Source organism: Vicugna pacos, chromosome 7 (genome assembly GCF_048564905.1).
Source record: "Vicugna pacos chromosome 7, VicPac4, whole genome shotgun sequence".
Lineage (NCBI taxonomy): Eukaryota > Metazoa > Chordata > Mammalia > Artiodactyla > Camelidae > Vicugna > Vicugna pacos.
The window spans coordinates 35,523,034-35,548,722 of NC_132993.1; the positions used below are offsets into that span (position 1 = coordinate 35,523,034).

The 25,689-nt window shown below is 39.9% G+C and overlaps 1 long non-coding RNA gene across 1 annotated transcript in view; it reads right to left on the reverse strand.

Moving 5' to 3' along the window:
- The window catches only part of LOC116278808 (uncharacterized), a 152,951-nt gene extending 127,720 nt beyond the window's left edge, over positions 1 to 25,231 (reverse strand). Inside the window, exon 1 of the long non-coding RNA XR_012074347.1 lies at positions 25,023 to 25,231. This is a non-coding gene — a long non-coding RNA (uncharacterized lncRNA). The remainder of the gene's footprint in view (positions 1 to 25,022) is intronic.
- Between the last annotated feature and the right edge of the window lie 458 nt (positions 25,232 to 25,689).

Below are 25,689 nucleotides of genomic sequence, written 5' to 3' on the forward strand. Positions count from 1 at the left end.
AATATACTGGATGCCACTGGACTGTACACTTAAAAATGGTTAAGATGGTAAATCTTATGTGTACTTTAACCACAATTTTTTTAAATTTTGAAAACGAAAAAAAGAGAGAGACCGTTACAATAGTCCACAGACAAAAACACTGAACCCTTAGCTAAAACTTTAACCAAGTGAATAGCAGAAGCAATAACTGATGGAGTCACTGATTCCTAGTCACGGAAAGGGCTGGATAACTAGCAGAGCATAGCTAATTCAACTGTTTGCCAGGATGGGCCACTTCAAATGTTTTCAGCAGAGTAATTCACTCATGGAACCTCTGAATTTAGTTAAATAACATATTAACGAATACTGACTATGCACTAGGCTGTGTAAGTCCTGGGGATAAAGCAGTGAACAAAAAACATACTATCCCTCTCTTTTTGCACAAGTAGACAGGAAAGGTGATGGGTTTTTTCTATAACTGACAAATGTGAGTCCTTCAAATATTCTTACTTTGCCAGGCCAGATAGCACCTTCTGTCCACAGTCTGCTTTCTTAGTCAATGTTCGCCAGACGTGAGGCTTGCCAACTTCTCATTTTGATCAGGAAAGTTCTTTTTGATTACCAATTCAGAAAAAGAAAGAAAATTCAGAAGAGAAAGAAAATTCTAACGTACAAACATCAGTCTAACTCCAGATACAATCTTAAAATAAAGAACAATCCAATAAATACGTTTGGTTTTAACTTCCTACCTGGACCTTATTTTTTTCTCTTTTTTGCCATGAAAGAATAAAAGCATCTTCAAGGGTATTTACTTCCCTGTGGACAGTCCTCTGGTTCAGCATTAGAAACCACTGGACTAGGGTACAGCCAGTTCCTCAAAAGTCTGGTCCAGGTTATCTCTACCTTCTTCAGAGTAACTAATGGCTTCATGGGTTCCTACTTTGGTTGTCTTTCAATAGATACAAATAATAATACCTATAAAATACCCAAAGGCTTCTGCCAAGCCTCTAACAGTCCTTTCAGCTGTTAAATGATATATCCAATTCAAACTCACTGACAAACTCTGATTGAACAACCCCTATGTACCAGTTACTAGGCTAAGTACTGGAGATGAAAAGTTCTTCACTATTGGATGGATAGCTTATCCATTATCCAAACTGGGACACTTTGGAGAGTGAAAGGGGGCTCTGTTAATACTTATGCCAGGAAGACTGACCCAAGCAATTTAAGACATATAGTCACCCTACTTAAGGAGGTCACAAATTGATCAAATGTTAGAAAAACTCAGATGAAAAAGCAATTAATTGGGGGAATGGGGAGGCTAAAGAATGGTGATTAGGTGACACTTCCAAAGAAAGTAAGGTTTTAATTAAACCTCAAAGAACTAGTAGGATTTCACTCCCAGAAAGAAACTGAGAAGTACTCTTTGGGCAAAGGAGCAGCAGAGAGCTCATTAAAATATTGGTTGCAATTTTAATATCGCCAATTACTGTGGAAAATATTAAGGATTTCTAAAATAAGCATTTGTCAATAATTCTTTACCTTTTATGGAGTTTATAAATTTTTTAGATGTTAAAACAAGTTTTAAAGATAAAATAATGGACAAGGTTTCCCCCTGACTATACAATACACACACAAGATCCAGATATTTTTTAAACTGCCAGAAAAAAAAGGGAAGAGGTGGGAGAGAGAGAGAGACAGAGGAGGAAAAAAGGGAGGGAAGGAACAGAGGAGGGGAGGAAATGAGGTAGGAGAAATTAAGGCAATTTACCAGCACGTGAAACTAGCATTGTAAATCTACTACACTTCAATAAAAAATTAAATTAAAAAAAAAGAAGTTCATGAGGTTTTAAATAGGTCTCCCAATTCTATCTGAGGTATCTTAACAACCTGAAGTAAAAAGGCAGGATCATTTCAAAAGGAACTGAGGAAATGCTACATCAGAGGATACAACCAGAAATGTGTTGGAAAACTAGTATGTGGCATCATCAAGGTAAATAAATTGGCCACAAATGGCTCACTCGCTAAAACCATTTTGAGAGATCATAAAATGTTATAATTGGGGGTCTATAGCATCATTTAGTGCAACCTTAACTTGACCTCCATATTAAACCTGAGGAAATTAAGGATTATGGAGTCCAATTTTTAATCTGTTACTTTATCTATTTTAAAATAGAAGATTTTTGCTTGCTTTTTCAAGAGCCACACATAATAATGACATACATAAAATGTATTCATTTTGCCAGAATAGCCACTCTCCTGCCAGCTGAGAGAGTATTAAGTATAGCAGGCCTGACTTATTTTGCTATAATTTAATCCAATTATCTAAACTCCAAATGTGGGGAGAAAAAAAATTAAGTGCACAACCGGTTCAGTCGCACAGTTATAAGTAGGTTAGGATATGTCAATCTTCCTATGCCCTGAGAAGGCAATGAAGACACAATTTCAAATGTCATGCTTTTGCTTGCTGCGAGCCACATGAAGGTTAGTGAATTTTAAACATTTATATGCTTAATAAGCACAGATTCTTCTGCACACATGCCGTATAACCCCAAGTACATTTTGCTTATTTTTTTGTTTACAGAATCATCTAATGTGACTCAAATCACAGAACACCGTAAAAAATGAGATTTTTTATTATATGAAAGATGGCCTGTAGAAATAAACATTTGACCAAAAGCTAAACACCAAAAATACACAAAATTCAATTCTCGGTAAGAGAGGGAAAGTAGCTGCTTTTTCTAGAGCATGTAGCTAATAAAATGTGTTTTCATTGGGAAAAGTTGATCACACATTGTTATAATCACTCCAACACCTGCTTCTCTCTCCTGGCTCTCAGTGCAAGTTCACATTTCACGGAGAAATTAGAAGCAATTCTAAAAGGGTATCCACAAGCGCTGACTCTAGCATAGGCACATCTGTGCTTATCAGTCCTGCCTTCTTTCTCAAGTGGATGTGCGGTCCATTCTCCTCACTAGGGCCCCGCTCTCCGCTCTTATGCTGAATCCTTATCCTCTTAACTTCTCGTCACCAATCCCTCCAGGGACTGCTTCCCCTGCATTCTCAGTGGTTTTCCCTCTCTACTAGATTACAGAAATCTACAATAGTGCACATCAAAGAAAAGGAAGGAAAGAAAGAAAGAAAGAAAGAAGGGGATGGGGGAAGGAGGGAGGAGAGGGGAAGGGAGGGAATAAAAGAAGGGAGAAGTCAAGAAAAACCCTCCAATATCCCTCTACTGCCTCTCGTGTGACTAAGAGATAAAGCTCACCTTAGCAAGACTCTAATCCTTTAGGCTGTCCTATAGAGCTCTCATAGAACCTGGGGAGTTAGCTAGTACTTATTATAATTGATCCTGGTCAACCAGAAACTTGAACCTCAGCCCTGTGAGAAGTTAAGACCAGGGTTGAAGGAATCAGGCTGAAATGAAAGTACCACAGCAGCCGCTACTCACATCATGAGAATTAAAGCCCCACAACCTAATGTCAGAGTTCCTCTCCTGGAGTCTGACACTCAGCCCTGCCAGATCTTGGTGTACTGCCCTAAATGTAAGGGGCAGGGGGAGCTCAGGCTCCTGACACTGGTCCTGCCCCTGAGTTTTCCCCCAACAAACACTCCTCCAGCAGGCCCGGCATGTATGTTGTCTGGCCATCCATTCAACATGGCTGGAACGACAGTACCATTCTCCTGTTTACAGCAAACCTGTATTGTTGCCTCTATTTTTCATTTCCTTATTCACTTTTGAGCCCACTCCAGAAAGACTTCTCCTCTGTTCCTCTGAACAACTCACAAGATGGTCAACAATGACTCCCAGTTCCCAACTCTGTTCTTATTTTATTAGACCTATCAACGGTTTTTGACTTCACATACCTCTCCCTCCTTCCTGAAACAGTTTCTCCACGTGGCCCCGGAAACACCTCTCTTTGGTTCCCCTTATACATCACTATCCTCAGTCCTTCTCAGTCTTCCCGCCGACTCCCCCAGCCACTAACCCTTGAAACACCCCAGGCTGCAGCTCACAGAACTTCTCTGTCTAAATTACTCTCTGATGACCTCTTCCAGCTTCCTGTCTGTGGTGGTGTTAAACATCAGTTTTATGTTGACAACTCCCAAATCTACATGTCTAGCTATGACCTCTTTCCTGGAACTGAATACTAATCTTTAATGACCAAACTGGACTTATCCCAAAATGAAGTGCTTAGTTCCCTACCAAACCCTCTTTTCTGCAACCTACGCATCTGAGCTTCTTGGGCCAAAAGCCTTGGAAACATCTTTGCTTGCTTTATGTCACACCCAACATCCAATCCATTGGGAAATTCTGTCACCCCTATCTCCAAAACATGGCAAAAACTGGATCACTTTTCACATCCTCTATTACCATAACCCTGATTCAAACCACCATCTCCCATTGTCTGGATATGAACTAGCTTACTACAGTGTTTCCATTTTGGCACCTTTACAGTTATTCTTACAGCCCAGACTAATTCCTTTAAAAGAAAACAAGATCAAGTCACTTCTGTTATTACAACTTTCTATTGACTTCCATCTCTCTCAGAGTAAAAGCCAAAGTCATATAATGGCCTCTAAGACCCTATAAGATCTGAATCTTCCCACTTCCTTGCTGATACCTGAACTCTCCCAGGCATACAAGCCTCCTTGCTGTCTCTGGAGCACACTCCTGCCTCAGGGCATTTGTCCTTCCTCTTCCTTCTGCCTGGAACAGTCTTTCAACAAACACTGACGGGGCTCATTTGCCATCTTTAGGTCTCCAGGGTGTCTGTCTACAACTGTGATGTGTAAAATGGTTACACCATCCACACCCTACTCACCTTACTCTGTTCTTCTCTCCATAGTACTTACTGCCACCCGACATACTACATAATAATTTTTTATTGTGTATATCCCTTCTCTAAAATGCAAACTCCATTAAGGCAAGGACTTTGTTTGCTTTGCTCTCTAGTGTCACCCCAGGACCTAGGACAATACTAGCCTTATTGTAGGTGATCATTATATATTTGTTGAATGAATGAATGAATGAATGAATGAATATTCAAATGATGAACAAATTAAACCATGTTTCTTTATATTTCAATCACAGTTCGACTAAAATTAACAATTATTTACTATTCCAATGAAAGGCTTCTTTTTTCATGCAAGAGATTACTCTGAGATGGTTGATTAAATATTTCATTTCTGAAGCTAAATCTCTATCCTTGGGTTACTATTTTCAAGCAACCTCTCAGCTCTTTGGAAAGAGCCCCACGTGGATTATTATCTACTCTTTTTATTTTTTCATGACATTCTCAGAGATCAAGTAAAAAACACATGTCAAAGCAATTTCTTCCTGTTTCTTCTGATTAAAATCAATACTCTTCCTGCTTTTAGCAGCAGTAAAAATCAACACAACAGTTTCTGTTAACTCGATAGAATGTCAAGTGATATCTTAGTGTATTGTTACCAGCAGGGATATCAACAGAGGACTACCAACAGCCTATAATCATTGCTGTTTCATTATCTACAAAACGTCATGTGTGCATATGGCATTTACAAAACAACCCAGTTGAAAGTAAAGCTCCCATCTCAAGCAGCTTAGAGCTTATTTAGACAAAGAACTAAAAAAAGGGATGCAAAACTTAAAAGGAGGGCTTGCTGTTGTTGAGAAGCGAATGTGATTGATTCAGGTAGTTAGGGCAGAGTGGTGAGTCTCCTCCCTACTCTGTGACTGCGTAGTTTGATTCTGCTCTTTGGATCACAAACAACAGCTATAACCCTAACTGGTTTTCTCAAAACACTGCTCTTGTTCATCATGGCGAAGAGCGCTCAGGACACATCCATCAGCAAATCACTGTTAGAAATAGCCAACAACAGTATAAAGCCATATCCCACCAATAGCTGCTAGCAACACCTTGTAGCATTTTATTATTTACAGGCAACTGACCTTCCCTGAGAAATCTTATAAAAACTGTATTGAGCTTAGCCTAATAGGGAATTTCTAGGCTTACATAATTTAGAACATCTAATTAAGGATATTTACAGTAAGGGATATGAGTAATTTATTTCAGCTACTAAGAAATGATTGTACAAATACATAAAAATGGACATTAAAAGGACTAAGTATGGTAACAAAAAAATTTGGAAACAAACTAAATGTCCAAAGTGTTTGAAAGGGCTGAATAAATATATCTAGACCACCCTATACTACAGAGCACCATTCAGTCATTAAAAATGGAGCTTTGAGTTTATATTTACTGTTTTAGAAAAGTTTTTTTTTATTACAAGGCAGCATCTAATGGTCCTATTTTGATATAAATATGTATATATACATACACACATGTACTGACTTGCTCACACACTTCATATGTATGAATCCGTATACAGAGAATGTGAAACAAGCCAGAGTATGTGTGACAGAGAGAAGGTGAGGGGCAGAGAAGCAAAAATAAAAGACAGGTAGGGAAGCTCTCGTAGGCAGAACAAAGAAAAGCAGGTAAAAAGAGAGAAAGCTCAAAGAGAGAGAGGCTCACCCAAACAGGCCCACCAAAAACACCTACAGAATGCTCGGAGATACACAGACGGAGTTATGCCCACAAAGATTCAGAAAGACAAGAACAAGTGAGGCCAGATATACACTAAAAGGTTAATAGTGGTTAAGTCTGAGTGGAGAGGTTTTAAATAATTTCCAGTCTACCTTTCTACCTTACTTGATTTTTCACTGAGAAAGCCTATGACTTTAATCATCAGAAGTCATAAAATACAAAGCTACTTCCCAAAAAAGAACACTAGAACTCAAGAATGAAATGGACACACTTCAAACACAGAAATAAACAAAATTCTCAAATTCTTAAGCGCTAAAATTTAATGAAAATTTTGATTACTCTTTAAAATCTTTAAGAAGTATGCGGGGAGCCGCTCGTGACGGAGGGCTGCCGAGCACAAAACTTGGGCGTAAAACCCCAAAGTGCAGGGCGCCAGGCTCTGAGATTGAGGCTGCCGAGCACAAAGGTTGGGCCTAAACTCCCACAGTGCGGGGCGCCCGGCTCAAAGGTCAATTGAGTTAGAACAATCTCTGTCCCGCCACCTCTTTTACTAAAGAATGCACCAGGTGCGCTAATGCCTGAGGAAACATCTTTGAGCTATTAAGTCACAAAAGACCTTCGGAGGGAGAGATACAATTGGCACACAAATCAGTGATCCTTTTAGAGAACAATCACCTGAGTTGAATGTATCACCTGAGTTGAATGTATACGAGTCACGAGGTTAGGCTTTATTGCCTACGTGCAGGAATGTATGAGCTAATGGGTTAAAATCATATAAAAGAACCACCTGAAATAAACTCGTCGTCCACTCTTGACCTAGCGTCTTGCGGGCTAGAGTGAGACCCTCTCAGCCCCACCTTTTAGTCTTGTCTTGCTGTCTCTTTGTTACGTCTTTCCTTTTCTCAGTCCTGCAGCACAGGTTTCTGGACCTGATCGATTGTCGGCTGGCTCCGACAGAAGTAAATAAATTTAAATTTTAAAAAATTTTAGAAATTTTAGTCTCTACTTACTTAATAATGTATCTTAGTGAAGTTATAAGAAAAAGCATGGAACCTGTCCTTCAATTGCTTTTTAATTTATTCTATGAGACCCAGTATATGCAAAGAAAGAAATTACTTCTCATTCAGAATATTATTTCCCTATGAAAACAGCACTACATATTTGTGTTTCATCTTTCCCTTAAATCTCAGAACTTCAAAGCCTTAAGGCAATTTCAACATATCTAAGTAGAACAAAGATAATCCCCATCATGTCATCCAAAATCAGCTATAAAAGGAAGTTTTTCAGGGAGAAACAGAATTCTTGATCAGAATTATATAGTTCTTAAAAGTAGCTTGAGACAGATTCAAATGTAAAGAAAAGTTTGCAAAGGTGGCACACAATTTTTGCTTTAGAAAAATCAGAAAACATCTATAACTTCAGCAAGTCATAAAATAAGTCATTCTATGTGCCCAAGAGTAATGAAAAGTATACAATTTTTAATTCACCAAATTATGATTTTTGATTTTTTCACCAACCTGAAATTCCTTAGTCTGAAAGGCAAAACTAAAGATAATCATTTTCTTAGTATAAAAAATACCAGTATATGATGTTTTATTTCTGAGTTTTAAAATCCGTTTAACTTTTAATTTACTAGAGAAACTGGAAATCAATAGCACAGCAAAAACTAATGATTTTCTACTTAAATTTCTTACTCACATAAACATAGCTTGTGCATTAAAATAATAATTAATGTCAGATTTCTCAATATCAGTCAAACATAATACTTAGACGATTGCAGATTAGAAGTTTAATTTCTAATAAAACTTTGAGTAAGCTTCATTTAAGATTATGTTGTTCTAAATATATTAATTTCAAATATATGAGTAGAATAATTCTGAGTCACTGGAAGTTTATTGATAAATATCATTTACAGAAACCACAATTATTCTCTTAAAGTAAATCATTCATGTCACTACTTGCTCAAAATAATTTAGTAGCATTTCATGGCCTTCAAAATAAAATCCTGAAATTAAGCACCTTCTATAATTTTCCAACCAATTATTCACTATTTCTTAATATTATTCATGAAATGCATATATTCATTGTGATCTTTTAATTTTGCCATTCACATGCATGTTTATTCCCATCTAAGTCAAACTATACATAATATCAATACTCAAGTGGATGTATATTACAATATATATTAGCAGTATACTCAACACTCAGAAATGGGAGCTATAAAAAAGAGAGATCCCCGGGCTTAGTATCAGATAGCCTGATCTAGGAAATTGAGGGTAGGGCCCAAGCATCCAAAATTTCAAAAGCACCTCAGAAGATTCTGATGCAGCAAATTTGTTAAAGAAACTTGTAAACTTCCAGATCATCGCCCTGGCTATAGCACCTCATGATGTTACATTACACTTTGCAGTTTTCACAGTGCTTCATATAAATTAACCTAATTGATTTCTGCTCCATTCCAGTCAAGAATCCTTCCACTGCCACTTCTCAGCACATTCTGGTTCTCCTTTGAACTCTACTTATTTTATACACAAAATACTTTGGCACAATTCCATATAGGGTCTTTGCTGTAAGTGTCTTGGTGTACAAAGGTGTTCTCTGCCTAACTCCACAAGGTAGAGGTGTTACCCAGCATCCCTCGGGGTATCCTCCCTCCCTTGTGTGCTCATCACCTGGGCACTCCCCTCCCCAGACCACGCCTTCCCTCTCATTATCTCACAGCTGACCTCCCTCTCAAGTCTTTCAGTGCTGGAAGCTCCGAGTTCCATCACACCCTTCTACCTCCGTGGTGACTTCACTGGGTGCTCTTCCCATTCTTGTGCTTAAATAAAAACAGGTCTTCTCGTAGCATAGGGCTTTTCCTCCAGCTCTTCTGAAGGGAAGCTGCCCACTCGTTCAGGACCCACATTCACCAGGGAACGGAGAAGGCAGACGCACTTCCTTGGCTTCCCATGGGCACTTCCAAATTCATTAACTCCACTCAAGTGTGAAAAAGAATTCCTCCTTTGATTTCCATACTGTCAAACACCACCAACTTCTCCCATGTCCAGTAGTGTCACTTCAAAATCATTGCACATACATTGCAGATGTTAGTTAGCATCCAGATCATTCAAATTATTTCCAGCTTTTATCCAGATGGACACTAATATCAATAAACAGCCTCATAATCTCTTGACCTGCTCACTTGCCATTACCTTTACCTTCACTCTGCTTCAATACTCCTTTCATATAAGGGTCACCTGATGTGCATGTTAAAAATGCAGATTTGTATGCCCCTTACTGAGAAATACTGTTCAGTTGCCTGGAACCTTAATTATTTAACACATTACTGTTTCTTATTATCCCTTTTCATTCCATTTTCCTACTGATGACAAAGTGACCTCTTGTTATATTTAGAGATCATATCCCTGATTCTTCCAAGGTACTTGTGTTAATCAAAATTCTTCAGTTGCAAATGGCAGAAACCCAACTCAAATTAGATTAAATTTAAACACACACACATATTGGTTCATGTAAATAAACCATATGAAGGGAGAATAGAGTCTGTCTTTAGACACCAGAAAGTAAGTTCTCAAACACTGTCAAGAAATTACTTTTCTATGTCTTTTTCCACTTCTCTCTGTAGGGTACTTCACTCTCTCAGCCCATCTTTTCCAGAAGGCAATGAATTCGTAGCTAAAAATCCTGGCTCACACCTTAACAGCCTCTAACTTAGGGGGAAAAAGACTCATCCTCAGACCATAATTAGAAAAAAAATCCATGTAAGTATTCTGACCAACTCAATCTGGACAGCACTCGAAGTGGAAAAGGACAGACTTCAAGGAGGAAGAGTTTTCAAAGACCCTTTAAGGGAAGTCATTGTCGAGCGCTAGAAAGACTGAGGTAGCTGATGGGTTTAGTGGGACTGGAGGGAGACCATGCACAGGGGGGTAAAGCTGCACTGTCCGTTCTGGGACAGGGCGTGCTCCAGTGTGACTAAGGAGACGTGTTCAGTAGCAGCTCTGATGCACCTCTTCTCTACAAGTGGTTGGATGTTCGTTGCCCACAGTTACCTATCCACACCCTCGAACTCTCCCTTAAACCTGATCATCCTGAAGAGCAGAGAATTTCCTTTTCTTCTAGAATGTTCTCCCACATACACAGTATAGTGATACACCACGTTGTAGGCAATATTCCCCATAAACACGTGAACACACAAAACTGTCCACAAGGTTCAGTGACAAATGGCGAAAATCGCCTCGGACTTTTCTTCTCTGTCTCTCCCTCTGGGCCTCTCTCTTCACCTAGAAGTGAAACACGTCTGCACAGGTCTTATGAAGGAGGCAAGAAGAGGTCCACCCTGCTGGGACGGCGAGCATGTGGAAATGAGGAAAGGATTATTCTAGAGAGAGATTTAAACCTTGACCAAGATATGTGGGTTTTAAGAAATAAAAAGCCAGGAATTGGGGTCCCGGATACTGAGTGTTGTTTCACTCCACCTCTCTTTCTATGACATCCCAGTTTGGAAAGCAAACTTAGTCTGTAGATAAGCTTTGGTTCGATCATCAAGGAGCCCTCAAAGAACCTCTCTGCCCTCCCCGCTCCACCATTTATAGGGAGTATCAATTGTCTTCTTTCTCAGAATCAATTTTCACCTCATCCTAAGAACGGTCCCTGCATTTCCTTTTAGGCAGCTACCTCTCACAGCTTAGAAATATCTGAGAAAATAAAATTGGTGTTCGGCTGGTGACTAAAAAAGAAGGCATGTATGAACTGCTTTAAGGCGTGATGTCAGTTTAAGCGTCAGTATTCTGCTGGAGAAGGACGTTATCTTCCCCTTGCACTGCCTGGTTACGAATCTTTCTTTTATCCTCCAGAGTTTCATTAACTGCTATTAATAGGATAGCCCTTTACAAATAATTCTGAGTAGCTAAGATGATTTGCCCTCCAAGAGGAAACAAGGAACTGCTTTCTTCTCTCTTTAATATGCGTGTTGTTCAGGTTAAGATGGAGACCCATCCACCTACAAGAGACACATGTCTTAGCTGCCCCTCAGGCTGTTACTCTGAGGATACTTTCACAAGCCACATTTTTGACACCATGACTTTGACACCAGAATAATGTGATAATATTTTGACAAGCTCTCTTATTAAAGTATTCACTCTTCCACCCCAGATAATGGCTTTTTAAATTACACCTTATTGTCTATAATAACGGTTAAAAAGAGAAAAAAGAAAGAACATTTTCTTCTCAGCTATTCTACTTTCATTTTCCACATCTCTAAGATGAGAGAATAGACAAGGTGATTTATAACGTTCCTTTGGCTCTAATTACCCAAAATTTGAAAACACACTAAGCATTTCAGTTTGTAGCATGGCCAGGTAGAATAACCTCTCACCTGAATTAACATTCAGAGAGAGCAAAGTTATCATTCAATGTGTAGATGAATTGGCACAAGGAAAGCTGACATTGTCTCACCAGGATTTGCAGATAGAACACCGAAATCTGAGATCACAGTGCATCACAGAAATTATTATCTGCAGGGCAAAAGCACCAGGACTCAGAGCCAGGGGGCTGAGAGGTTAAGTTTCAGATGAGAGGGGGCTGTCATCTTCTCTATAAATGTGAAGCAGTTCTTACAAATCCCATTTAGCAAAAAAGACATAATCATAATGACATTTCCTGTGAATCCTATAAAAGACACAAAGCACAACCAGTCCCTTTGTCAATGTCTTCTATTATAATATGAGTGATTGAATGCAACTTGAAGTTGACAGTAACAGTCTCATGCTATGACATACCTAGATCAATAAAACAAAGGTGAAACAAAATAAAATCTAAAGCATATGCTTGGTATTTTAAAGTTATGTACTTGCAACCTATCACAGGAGTCAATTATTCTGACACATTGGATTCATGCATACTAGTGCATATAAAATATGCACTAAATTAAAGGTTTCAACTGGAACCATGTAGTAGGGACTGGATGTGAGCCAGTCACCTGAGACAGACAGTACAGCAAAGATAAGACTCTTCATGCCATCGATTACTTACATTTTCTAGAAGACACAAAACATGGTGTGGATTTCCCTTCAAAACGTATCTAGAATTCAACCACTTTTTCTCCATTTCCATTGTTAATATCCTGGACAAAGCTTCCATCTTCTCTCATCTGATTCTTGCAGAAGCCGCCTTGTTGGACACCCTGCTTCCGTCCTGGTCCCCTGCTTCTCTTTATCACACAGCCAGACTCACGCTTTTCAATGTTACACCACTCCTTCACTCTTTCCCATTCACTGGTTCTCATACCATCCAATGAAGCCCAAGTCTTTACCATGCCTCGCAATGCCCTACAACACAGCACCAACATCACGGGAGCGTTTGTTAGAGATGCAAATTCTCAGGCCCCACACCAGACTACTGACTCATAAACTCGGGGGAGGGACCGGAAATCTGTCTGTATCAGCTCAAATATCCTTCTTAGATGAAACAAGCTAATATAAACAAACAAAAGGAACAAAATCACAGTGATCTTTTTAAAACATAAGCTAGACCACCTCCCCACCACGCCCCACTCAAATTCTCCAGCGACTTCTAATCTTATTTAGAACAAAATCCTCCTCACCATGATCTGCAAAGCTCTGCAGTCTGACCTCTGGCTACCTCCATCCTCATTTGCTGTCTGTCAGTGCTTCTCTCTGCTCTGGCCATGCTGGCCTTCTTGCAGTCCCTTGAACATATCATGCATGTTTCTGGCCTCACACTCTTTTCATATGCAACTTCCTCTACTTGGAAAATAATTTTCCCAGATATTTGCATGAGTTGGTCCCTCATGTCACTCAAAATTTCATTTAATTGTCCCTACCTCAGGACATTTCCATCACCTTCATCTATCCAAAATGGACCTCTCCACTCTCTTTTTCTCTTTTATCATTTCATTTTATAACCCTTATCACTGTCTGACCTCCTACTATACATTTTTGTTTGTGTATTATTTCTCTCCCCTAAAAGAAATAAATGTAAACTCCATGAGAAAAACGGACGTCTTGTCTTTTTCTCTGCATGCCCAGCACTTGGACCGGTGCCAAGAAAACACTAGGCACTCGTTAAACTTTAATATAATGAATGAATGAATCACCCCATTTTTCTACACAGCATTCATTATTATCTGAAATGTACCTTATTCATTTCCTCAACTGGTTGTTCACTCTGTCTCCACTTTCCAGGCAGAATGTAAGTTCTATGAGTCCTGGAAGTTGATCTGTGTCAATCCTCAACAGAACCATGCCAGACAAAATAGAACAAAATGACAAAACAGTGAGTGAACTTAGATGACACTCATTTTTGGAATCATCCACTGACAACCCTAAACCCTGCCTTACCCAGATAAAGTCACATATTTCTTCTATGTTCTCACCATAACATCCTGCGCTCCCTTGGTCATAGCCCTTGTACTTTGCAATAACGCTTGTTTCATGGGCTGTATTTCCCACTGGACTGTACATTCAGAGAGGTCAGGAACTTGTCATTTTCTTTGCCAATCATATCCCCATTACTTAGTATAAAAAATTCATTTTATAAGTGTGTTCATGCAAAGAAGGAAGAGGGGTTGAAGAAAGGACAGATGAAGAGAGAAAAGGAAAGAGGAATCACTTTTTCAGAGAACTGAAAAGATTATTCAGGATTTAATAGGGACTGAACAAGATGACCACTGAGGTCCCTGAATTTTTCCCAAGAGGAGGCCCACAGGAGCTGCAAAAGAATAAATTTATAAATGAAGGCTCTGAATTAGATTCTAAGAAGCCAACTGGAGTCTAAGAATCCAAATGATTGGCTTTCTGTCAGACATTTGTCACAGGGGCACTGCTCACATTAATGTCAAAGATACACAAATCACTTGCATCAAATATGTTCAGGCAGTTCACATATTTTTGTTTGTAGGTCCTGAGGAAAATTCTGTTTCTTTTTCTCCACAAATTTGGGTTTCTCTTCCTGTGTCCCCAGAGCATGTGACCTTTATATGTGTTTTTATACTTGAAAGGTTTTCATTATCACCTTATTATAGTTCTCTGCAACAAAATAGAGGAATTTACTTTTAATATGAATACTTTCCTATGAACACAGGGCTATACATTTTCTTTGAATTAATAATCCATTACAATTATTATTGATATAAAGTAAAAATAATCTGAATAGTAACATATATAAATTTAAAAGAGCAAATCATTGAACAGTCCCCTGCTTACTGTTCTGCAGGCTTTGCAGTCCCAAGATCAAGACTCATAAGATTCCTGACGGGTGAAGGTCGGCTTTTCTTTTGTGTTGTGGGCAAAGAAGTTTTGTGGAAGGGGAGGTGGCAAAAGGAATATTTTCTCAGATAACTGCTCAGGTAATCAGTTTTAGAAAACAGTACACATGAAGGCAATTTTCTGGAAAATGGTTTCCCTTAAAAAGACCCACCAGCGTACCTACCCCTTAGAAAGTCTCTTTGCACCTGGTCTGAGGATGACTGGCTGGCAATGCAGTGATGCTCATGTGACACTCTCCTCCTGTAAACATTTCTCCCTCCGCAGGCTCCGTCACTCTCTTCACTGAAATTCAGAGCCTCTCTACTGAGTTTCAGGCCAGCATTTCTAGCCCTAGGCATGGCAGTCCCCCCACACACCTACCTGATAACTCACACTCCAAATGCCCCAAGATAAAATTATGCCTGTCTCAGCCCCCCAAACAAGCTGCACCGTCTGTTATATTTTCTATTTCACGCAATGGCATCACAAATCTTCCAGAAGCTCATGCTAAAAAAATTCATTAACTCTGAGTACTGAATCTAACAAGGACAAAGGAGATATTTAGCTAATCTCAGCCAGACAGACAAACCAAGAGAGACCTGACACCCTTTGAGTGGTCTTGGAAGCTGGAAGTAAAGAAGGTCTGTCTCTTCCCTTGGAGACAAATTCTTATGGAGGAGATCTCAGCAGGTAGAGATAAACCGGTTTCTCTGGTCATGGTCAGGGAGCCCTCCAGAGTAGGTCAGGGGCCCTAGATGAAGACGGCGCCTCTTCATTTGTTTCTAGTAAATTAAAATGAGTCATAAGTGGAAAGGATGTAGCTATTCCATCATTGCCTCCCAGAGGATTACAGATCCAGTGTGACTGGAATATATTCCAAAGGAAAGTTTTGGGTTCTTGCTTTATTGTGCCAAAGAGGGCTTTCCCATGTTCCTTTTTCATCACCAGAGTTAAAACACTGCTCATGAGGAGAGGGGATTAAATATGAAAAATGCCAGTTTGCTCTTTGAGAATTTAATCATTCCCCAGCCCCAAGGTCTTGAAGAAGGTACTACAATGATAAGGTGGGACTACTTCACAGCACCTATAGAAGACCTGAGAGGTATTACACACAGCCTCAACCTAAGAAAAGGGAGGCGAGACACTGAGCTGGAAACAGAGCTCTACTAATTAAGCAAGTATGATGGGAACTTGAGACGTGAAAATATCTAGGTGCTCTGGAATAATATTTTGCTACCCCCTATAAAGATTAACCAGGCGAAGTATGAGCTCATTATGGTCACAGGAATGAGGGAGTCTGCCGACCAGTCCTGGAGCCCGATTGTCTCTGTGGCTAGTGGGTGATGGTCTAAGCCCGACAAACCACCTGGTAAACATTCCCCACAGGAAGAAGATCTGTACCAAAGAGCAAGGGAAGGGGAGGGAAACAAGATAAAGAAATCACACTGCAGCTAGCACAGACCCCTGTAGGCGCTTCCTGTCTTCGCCGGCTTGCTGTCTTTCCCTTCTCTGTTTTCAGACATTGATTTTCTCCTGCCAGATTGGTTCCTCTCGATTTTGTCTTTCAAAATCAGTACATAAGAGAGAATGGGGAGAAAGAAGAGAGAAAGACACAAGATGTGCAGGGGTGTGATTTGGCAGAACTTTGAGAAGAGAGCGGCACAGAGTTGGGACCGTGTGAGGAAAATGGATGAATAACAAAGGAAGGGTGTAAAGTATTGCTTTAGGTTATGTAATGCCTTTTATGTGGTGTAAGCTTCTAAAGAGAGAGCTGTTCTGAATTACTGTTGGGTTTCTAAATTGTTCCTTTGACTAGTTCAGTAGGATTAGATCGTATTGTATAGCATTGTACAGATACTATATTCTATTAGTGTTACACAGCTATGTCCCCCACTGGATCAAAGTCTCCTTGAAGGCAGTAGTTCTATCCTATACATATTCACAGTGCTTTGCACACAGAAAGGACTCAGAAGTGTGTTTGTTGATGAGTGATTTTTTTTTTCACTCTCAAGGCACTCGAATAAAGTGGGTCCTTCAAATTTTTAAAAATCCTGAAGATGTTGTTTCCATGGCCTCTGATTATAACCTTGCCTTAAAGTAAACAAGAATTCCCTTTGTGCCTTTCACAAATTCATTCTAAGGCATTTTCTCTCTTCATCTAAAATCAAGATCGTTAAGACAACAGTAATCTTTCAGCATCCCAGAATCAAAAGTCAGTCAGGCGTAGGGGAGAAATACTGAAACCAACTCCTTCATTTTACAGAAAAGGAAATGGGCTCTCTTTTTGGTTAAATTATCTGTTCACCCATATAGTTATTTAGTGCCCAAATCAAGGACTTGAGTTCCCAAACTTCAGTTTCAGGACGATTTCCGAACATCAGCTTGCTTCCTAAACACTACACCTTCTCAAAGATAGTGTGTTCAGTCCTCTTCTCTTCATACTAAATAAGCATAATTACCCTTGCTTTTCCCATAGTTCCCAATATACAAATGTGTGCGAATAATATGGGGCAGTGTAGAAAGACAGCTTTAGAATTCTGACCAGTCTTGACTCTGCTTTTTTGAACTTGTATGATCTGGTTAAAAGCCTACTTATCTATAAAATAAGTGTGATAATATGTACAGTTACCAGGTATCTATAAGGAACTGAATTGTAAGCACTGGACAAGATAAAATACTTTATGCATCACAGACTCTGAACAAGTATTAGGGTGTTTTTCTGCCAAACCACACTCCCATCCATAGCAGAAAAAGATTTATGAAAAACACTGAAACATACAGAAGTCTATGACGAAGACTATGATTTTAGCTCAATGAAGAAACTGCAGTTGGAAGTTGGACTATTCAGAGATTTAGGTACTACATGTCCAATTATTCTTCAGGTTGATAATACTCCTTGGCTAACTCGCAGTCCCATAATACTAATGAAATAGGGTATTTCTTTATTTTTATCATGGGAATGTATTAGCACCAAACAAATATAGTAGCCCAGACCACAAAGTACTCAGTGGGATCTTTCTTACAGGATTTTCTTAGAAGACAAGAGTTATTTTGTCAGCCATAGCGGTAGAGATTAGAAGCTAAGTAACAACTCCCTTTTTCAAACATCACCACCTCATTTACAATACCATGGCAGCACAGAGAGCAGTCTTGTAGATAAAAAGTAATTTGATAAAATAATGGCTGCCATTTTTCTACTGCAGTTGTCCTGCAACATAATTTATAGGGACCACACTTCTCCTCTCCCTGATGACAGGTAATGGAAAAAATTTCAGCAGCAAACCTTGATAGCAGGCTAAGACCATTTGGATCAGTACAACTAAGTCATTTTTTAACTGTTTCCTCAATTATCTTTTTTCAACTCTTACCCCATTTCATCAAAAAGAAGGACAAAGGTTGATGATTTTTAAAATTCAGTTCAAAATTGAGATTTTTAGATTAAAAATAGCTGTAAAGTGATTTTGACTATATTATAAGAACATTGGTTCATTTTCTACACTGAGATGATCATAAATCAGTCTATACAGTTTATCACCATGACTACTAAAACATGCAACACAGAGTTACATATACAGCCCTTCTGAAGAGGAAGCTCAGTTTTTTTAATTGACTCTGCCCTATGCATTTCAAATAAGTCCTGAAGTAATTCAAAGATTATCACAGAATGTAAAATGTGATATTTAAGGAAAAAAAGTGAAACAGACCACCTGAAAGGTGCAAGTGGAGTATTACTTTTAAGCACCTGAGTTGAGTTGATTAAATTTCTTGAATTCTGAATTTAGTTGTTGAGGTTCTGGAATGAAAGAATATAAATGATGAGCAATTGCAGTAACTTTCATTCTTAGCCACTCACACCATCCTTTCCCTCATATTTTATATGGATCTTAGTTTCTTCTTTATTATTTCAACTACTCTTTGTATGGATCATATCTTGACTTTGGAATTATGGGGAGTAAAATGATAAATGGATAATTTGATCTTTAATCTCCTGTACTAGTGATAGGTCAGGATGCCAAATCTCCATGCAAGATAACAGAACAAAAGACCACTTAAACACCACAATTTTAAACTACTGAATAAGTTAAGAAGTGACCAATTACATTTATAAATTTGTGGTAAAGATGACAACTAACATTATGCTTATTGATGTTCAGCTGTTCCTTTCAATAATTGCATGAAATCTAACATCCTAGAAACTGCTCCTGGAACAAGACAATATACTCTGTGTTTACCATAGTCAAAGAAACTGCCATTATTTTTGGTACAGTTGGACGACCACACAATCCATCTAGAGAAACTATTCCAAAATATTTAGAGGAAAGTCCACATGTTCATTCTTTCAACAAATGCTCAGTCAGGAACTTCGGTGGTCTGGGCTCCATTCCAGAAGGAAGAGATTCAGTAGGGAAGCTGCCTCAATGAAGCTTCCGTCCATCCTAGTGAAGAATATAGACAAAACTCGACCTGAAATACACCAGGCCAGCGCTCTGAAGAAAAATAAAGCAGCATGGAGGAGAGAAAAATGTATGTAACATCTTAGATAATTAAATTTTAAATAACTTAGATTAATGTTTTCCAGGGTAACCAGAGAAACCATCTTTAATGAGAACACTTTGGAGCAACACCCGGAACGTGAGTATCTAGGGAAAGACCATGCCAGCAGACAGAACATGAGGCTAAGATCCTGAGGCAGGATCTTAGAAAGGAGTCCTAAGGTCAAAGCCAGAATAACACTAATTAAAAGTAGAATTCCATATGGTTTTATATCCTTCCTCTCTCTAACTGGGTTTTGACAACAATGTTTTAAAACAGAGTAAAGAAATATGATAGTCTGGTATCAACTTCCTGGGCGTAATTAGGCCAATATACAGCTCCTGAATGTTGAGAAAAAGGATTCTGATAGGTCAATTAATTATTAAATATCCTTTAATCATCCCTGGCAATTTTCTTAGTAATATGAAATTGCTTTGTGTAGTGAGTAATAATAAAACATGTGCTCTTGAATTATGCTTCTTATGTAAAATACAGTTAGGGGAAATGATAACTCAGTTGTTTCTAAGCTAACTGGGTTTGAAATGTGTGTCAAAAACTTTGTCCTTAATTTTGAAGCAGTAAAGTGACTGCATCCTGAAAGAAGCATAAGAATAGAACTAATTTCATAAGAGTTTGGCTGTTACAGATCATGGCGCATCACTCAGGAAAGGCTTTTTTCTGCCACGTGATCTCCTCTGTGGGTTTTTGTTCAACTGGCCCATGAGAAATCCTAAGGGAAATGAGGCTGAGCTAGCTCCAGTGAAGGTGCTGATGGATGGCTATGTGAAGAGAGAAGCCTGCCGTGTGTACACCTTAGCAGAACTCTCAAGGTTTTCTGGAGGACTCACCGACAACTAAAATTGTTTTCTTTGATACCCTACTTGGTCATCTCAGATTTTAAAAATCTCCAGCCTAACTACTTGTCAGATAGCTATTTTCCCCCAAAATGTACAAACACGACTTTTGTTTTCAGATTAATTACAGTTGTTGTTGCTGTTTTAAATTACCCTCACCCTTCTCTCTTTTAACCTTGATTTTTCCTTTGTCTCTAGACTCGATCTACTACCTCTCCTTACATTTGAGTGTACAGTTCTCATTCCAATAACTTTGAGAGCATGCAAACAAGATCCAGCTAAATGTCTCCTCGGTTAATCTGGGCTTTGAAACACTGTTCTTAATCTTGATTGATCCTTCAAGAATCTGATGAGTTACTGAACCTCTCCCCGTAAAATGGAACACATCCACACACATCAAATTTTACACAGATTCACAGGTTTCCTGAAGCAACCCCTGTGCCCACATAAACTAAGGTACAAGCTCCTGGCTGATAGGGAGTTACAGACGTCTCTCATGCCACCCACAAAAAAAGCTTTAGATCCATTCACAAGTCAGACAGACACAAACTTACCCTTGGAGGTATTTATAAATATGAGCTCTTCCCAGTCTGCTCCAGCATGCAGCCATACAACAAGCACAATGTCTCTACATCTGTCATGAGCCCGTCTTGAATACCCGATAGAAACCCGCCTCCTTAGAGAATGTAATATGTTTAAATTGTCATGTGAGCCAGCTAAGCTTTTGCGTAGTTTCTATTGACTTGCTTATGACACTGTCAAGATGGTTTTGCCTAATCGTTCCGGTTTCCTATGGGATTTTACCAAATAATAACGTCAATATTATCAGTGCTGTTTCTTTAATCAGGTCTAATTGTGGCATGTCTACTCTCTGTTTCACATAATTAGAATCTTTCAGACAGCATCACATGTGAAATAGTATCAAAGCCCACGAAATTCACCAAAGAAAGAGCAAGACCCTCACTGCACCTAGCAGCCTCTCTCTCACAGCTTTACCTTTCCAGTTTAGCAAATAACCAGCTTGATGCTGAGACATACAAAATTTAAATTGGAAATGATCATTTTACAAGCTTAACAATATTATTATACCTTATTGAAGAAGTTCAGTAAGTTGGCACTGAATCTACATTGTGAATATGCACTCACATTAAAGCTGAGATGGGAAACTCTGAGATCAACTCTAAAAATGCAGGCACCTACCCTGATTGGTAATCTCCCTTGAAAAAGTGATGCTTTAAAAGAATCCAATTTGTTGAAATTGAGTACATACTAAATAATCAAATGTGTGTGTCCTAAAAGCTATTTGTTGTCAAACTAGCCCGGCCCTTAGTTAAGTCATCCTGCATAGGTGTTCTGCATCTCTCAATCCCTGATAAAAAATCGTTGAGACACCACAGTACCAAAAGCCCTCAGCCAGGTCACTTAGAATAGCTCAATGTTGAGTGGCTCGTCTCCGTCTCCAACATAACTTGTGACAACTTTTGTCTGTACTATATTTGCAAGAATAACTGCATGGCAAATAGTCTTGGAAGAAAAAGATACTGTCTCCCTCTGGGAAGAGGGTAGATTTTTTTAGTGATAATAATGAAAAAAAAAACTCTCCCTCTGGAACAAATTCTGGCAAACTGGCTATTATCTTCCTGATAATAATGAGGCTCAGGATTCCTCAGCTATGAGACAGATCCACTCTGTGCACAATATTTATCTAGATCATCTCACATCACTCTGTAGGACCTAGGGGACAAAGGGAACCAAGGAGAACAGGAAGCTCAATCTTCTTGTTGTGCCACAAATAATAAATCCTGTCTCTGATCCAGAAACCTCGTGTCTTCTGCTAGCATTCTGAAACTGTGGCCAACTAACTTGTTATTTTGCAAGCAGGGTGAAATCTCAGACTCTTCACAATTCTTGACACTTAGCTAAATAAGCAAAGCCAATAGGAATAGAAAATAATATAAAGGGACTTCTGCATCTGTCCAAGATAGAGTAATGAACCAAATTTCTCATCATGCTTAAAACGACTATAACACTGAGAAAAATCCATGAGAGCAATGGTTTTATGACATTTAGGCAGCAGGCAGTTGCACAGGGAGAGAACTCCAGAGGTCTGCAGAGAATTCCTCTCCAGTCATCAACTGAGTACTGATCAGTGCATGTGAAACTACTAAAGACAGAGAAAAGATCACACAGGTCAAGGAACAGTTTGTGTCCAAACAGCCAGAGTGAAAAACATATTAAGTGATGGAGAACTCTAGACTATGCCTCAGCAGTGGGGTAAAATAATCCCCAGACTAAAGACTGCTCTGGACCCATCATCACCTCAAAAAGATCCAACTGTTTCCAAGTAATTTAGCCGCATCCCAGAACAAAACTCAAGAATATTTATAAGAACATGAAAATACCCAGCATGCAACAAGGTAACATTCACCATGTCTGGTATCCAATCCAAAGTCACCACACATGCAAATAAGCAGGAAAATATGACTTATAAATGGAGAGAGAGCTACCCAGCAATATTCTTTGTATTCAAAATGTGGTTCACAGACCAGCAGCGTCCATGTCACCTGGGAGCTTGTTAGAAATGCAGAAAATCTTAGGCACCCCCTCAGTTCTACTGACTCAAATCTGCATTTTACTTTATTTTTTTTTTTTGAATCTATATTTTAATAGGATCCCTTAGGAGATTAAATGCACATTAAAATTTGAGAGTCACAGAACTCAAACTCAAAAGTCAAGGGAGCCACTTTAAGGAGTGACTTAGAAGAACTGCTTGCTCAGAGACTTCTATAGAGAATCAGCATGTGGACAGAAATATTTATTAAGCATAGCCTAGATCCTGGGTATTTTCTTTCCTGGAAATACAATTAAGTAATAGATGCACTTGTTAAAAAAAATTAAATTCTACAATAGGTGTTTTAAATGAAAAGTCATATTCCCCAACTCACCTTTCCCAATCTGAACTCTGGCTTTCAAGAGGTAATCACTTTCAACTTCTCTGTTTTAGCTCTTCTGGTAGATAGTTCTTTAATGTTTAAAAATATGCTTACATTAAAATCTCTTCATCTGTCAAATCTGACTCTTTGGTATGAAATATAAATATTTAGTTTATTAATACTATTTCTACTTCCTCTCTCTAGCCTCCCCTAATTTGTGATAGTTGTTATCAATTTTTAATTTGTTAGTTTGCAAGTAGGGTGCAATCTCTCTACAGTATAATTTTACTGTACATTTCTACAGAACACCTATGTAATTTTAAATAATATTTGTATATATATATAATATTTCTTTTAAAAAAAAACTGCATCCTTTAATGGCAGTAATACAAAGACTGGATTAAGAGACCACAGGAAAAGGGCAGGTGATGTTTCTGGAAGACAGACAGTCAGTACCAAAAGGGAGGGGAATAGCATCATGTGATGATCACTGTAAAGATACAGTACATTATATAGATATTTGCACCATCAATTTTCAACTCCGAAATAGTCATTACACATTTGTTACAATCCCGGTTGGAGAACAATTTTTCTTAAAAGCTCAGCCTGATGGCTAACGAAAATTTCGGGTGAATTCATAGTCTCATGAGGTTCTTAGGCTGAATGCTTCAGGATATAGATCCTAGTTTCTATTTCACCACAGATTTCAGTTTTTAAAAAGTACTGAATTTTGTTTTTACAAAGAATATTCACAAAGGAGGGAGAGAAGAGCCCGAGCACAGGCACCCGGTGTGTGCTTTCTGATTTTACTGACGCCAAGGGCTGCAGCCCTCTGCTCCAAGGCCAACACTGGTGGCTGGAGGAAAATGTCACTAAGGATTGTTTAAAAAACTCCAAATGAAAAAGACACAATGACAAACCAAACCGCCTGATCATGGCACACTGACCCTGCAGGGCTACCTCCCCTACCCTTGCTTCTGGCCCCAAACTCAGTGATTATTTCTTTTCTGGGGGAGGGGGGTGTGGTATAGGAGCCTCTTTCACCTCCCACCCCAAGGAGGTACGAGGGGGAACCCTTCGCCTGGGACACCAGGTTTCCTCATGATCAGCAAGGAAGAGTCAGGGGCCTTAAGTGAGATGGCTGAGGTGGTGGGATGAGGAGAAAAGGGCAGGAGACACCCAGCAAGTACTGACACAAGTGGGAAGGACCCCTGGGCACACAGGCCTCGCTCAGCTCCCCTCGGGCCAGTCTCCTTATGCCACGTCCACGGGGTGGGCCTCCTCTGCAGCTCTGTGGGCAGGACTGGCCCTCAGCCAGAGTCCGGGGGAGGATGGGGAGCCCGCTGCAGGCAACCCTGTTCCCTTCCCCACTCAGCCGGATGAGGAGAGAAGGACACAGATTTCCAGTTCCAAGCCCCACACTTACACCTGGGGTCCCAGTCTCTCTCCTAGAGAGGCCCCAGGAGCCCCCACCCTGCCTTGCCTAGTCACCCACCCTTTCCTCAGGCCTCTTTTCCTAAAATGTCCATATATCCAACACCTTACAGGCCTCTGAACCCACACACCTGTTTGCTTGGAAGAAAGCCAAACATACCAAAACCATGAGCCCTAAAGATATGGTGCAAGGAGGTGTGAATAAAGCAAAGAAAGCAGAAACATTACCCAGAACCACCCAGGGTTCCCTCTGTCCAGAGCCTAGTGGAGCTGCCATACCACGGATCCTTGCCCCAGAGAGGCCAGGCGGCACACCTGGCGTTCTGGCTTCCCAGGACCAGGACAGACCCCGGCATGAGGGGAGAAAGGCATGGCCGACAGGACAGACACGGGCTAATACTGACGGAAAACACATGGTCTGAGGAGGTTGTCTCCTGGAGGCAGCTCCTGGGGGACTCCGCCCCGCACAGGGCCTCCCCCATCTCTCACCTTGGGGTCTTTGGATGCTGGCTGGAGGGTGCGGGTTTAAGGAGGAACTCTGGATGGAGGATGGCAGGGAAGTCCATGTGTCAATCTAGATGAGAAAGCAGTGGGAAAGGACTTCATTTTTCCCAGCCCAGGCAGCTTCCAAAGGCTCTTTTCCTTTTCTTTCTATGATACTTTTTCACTTCCGTTGGCCCCTGAAGCGGGTCATCACCGCCGGCGCACTGCAGAAGAGATGAGGGTTCTAGAAACGCCTGGACCTGCTTCCATGTGGGTCCTGCCCACCCCACCGTCTTGGCTGCATCTCTTCTTGCTAATGCAACACACGGTGAGCAGTGTTCAGTGCCTTCTAGAGGCCTGCTGCTCCCTTTGTCCGGGAGGGGGGAACAGAACGAAGGCCAAGCTTAGCCCACCAGACTGGGGCCCCAGCCTTTAAGGAGTCCCTGAAAATCAGGCCTGGCCAGGTGCCAGCTGGAGGAGCTCAGGCCCAGAGGACGCACAACTGTCCACGTGCACAAGCGGGTTTTCTCTGAGGCCAGGAGCCCCGCAGCGATGACCAGAGGTGAAGATGTGTACATACAAATATATTTCAAATAAAGTACTACTTTTAAAAACAGGAGAGAGAGGAAAAGCAAAGAAAAAATAGGATAAAAAGAAAAGGAAGAACACCCAG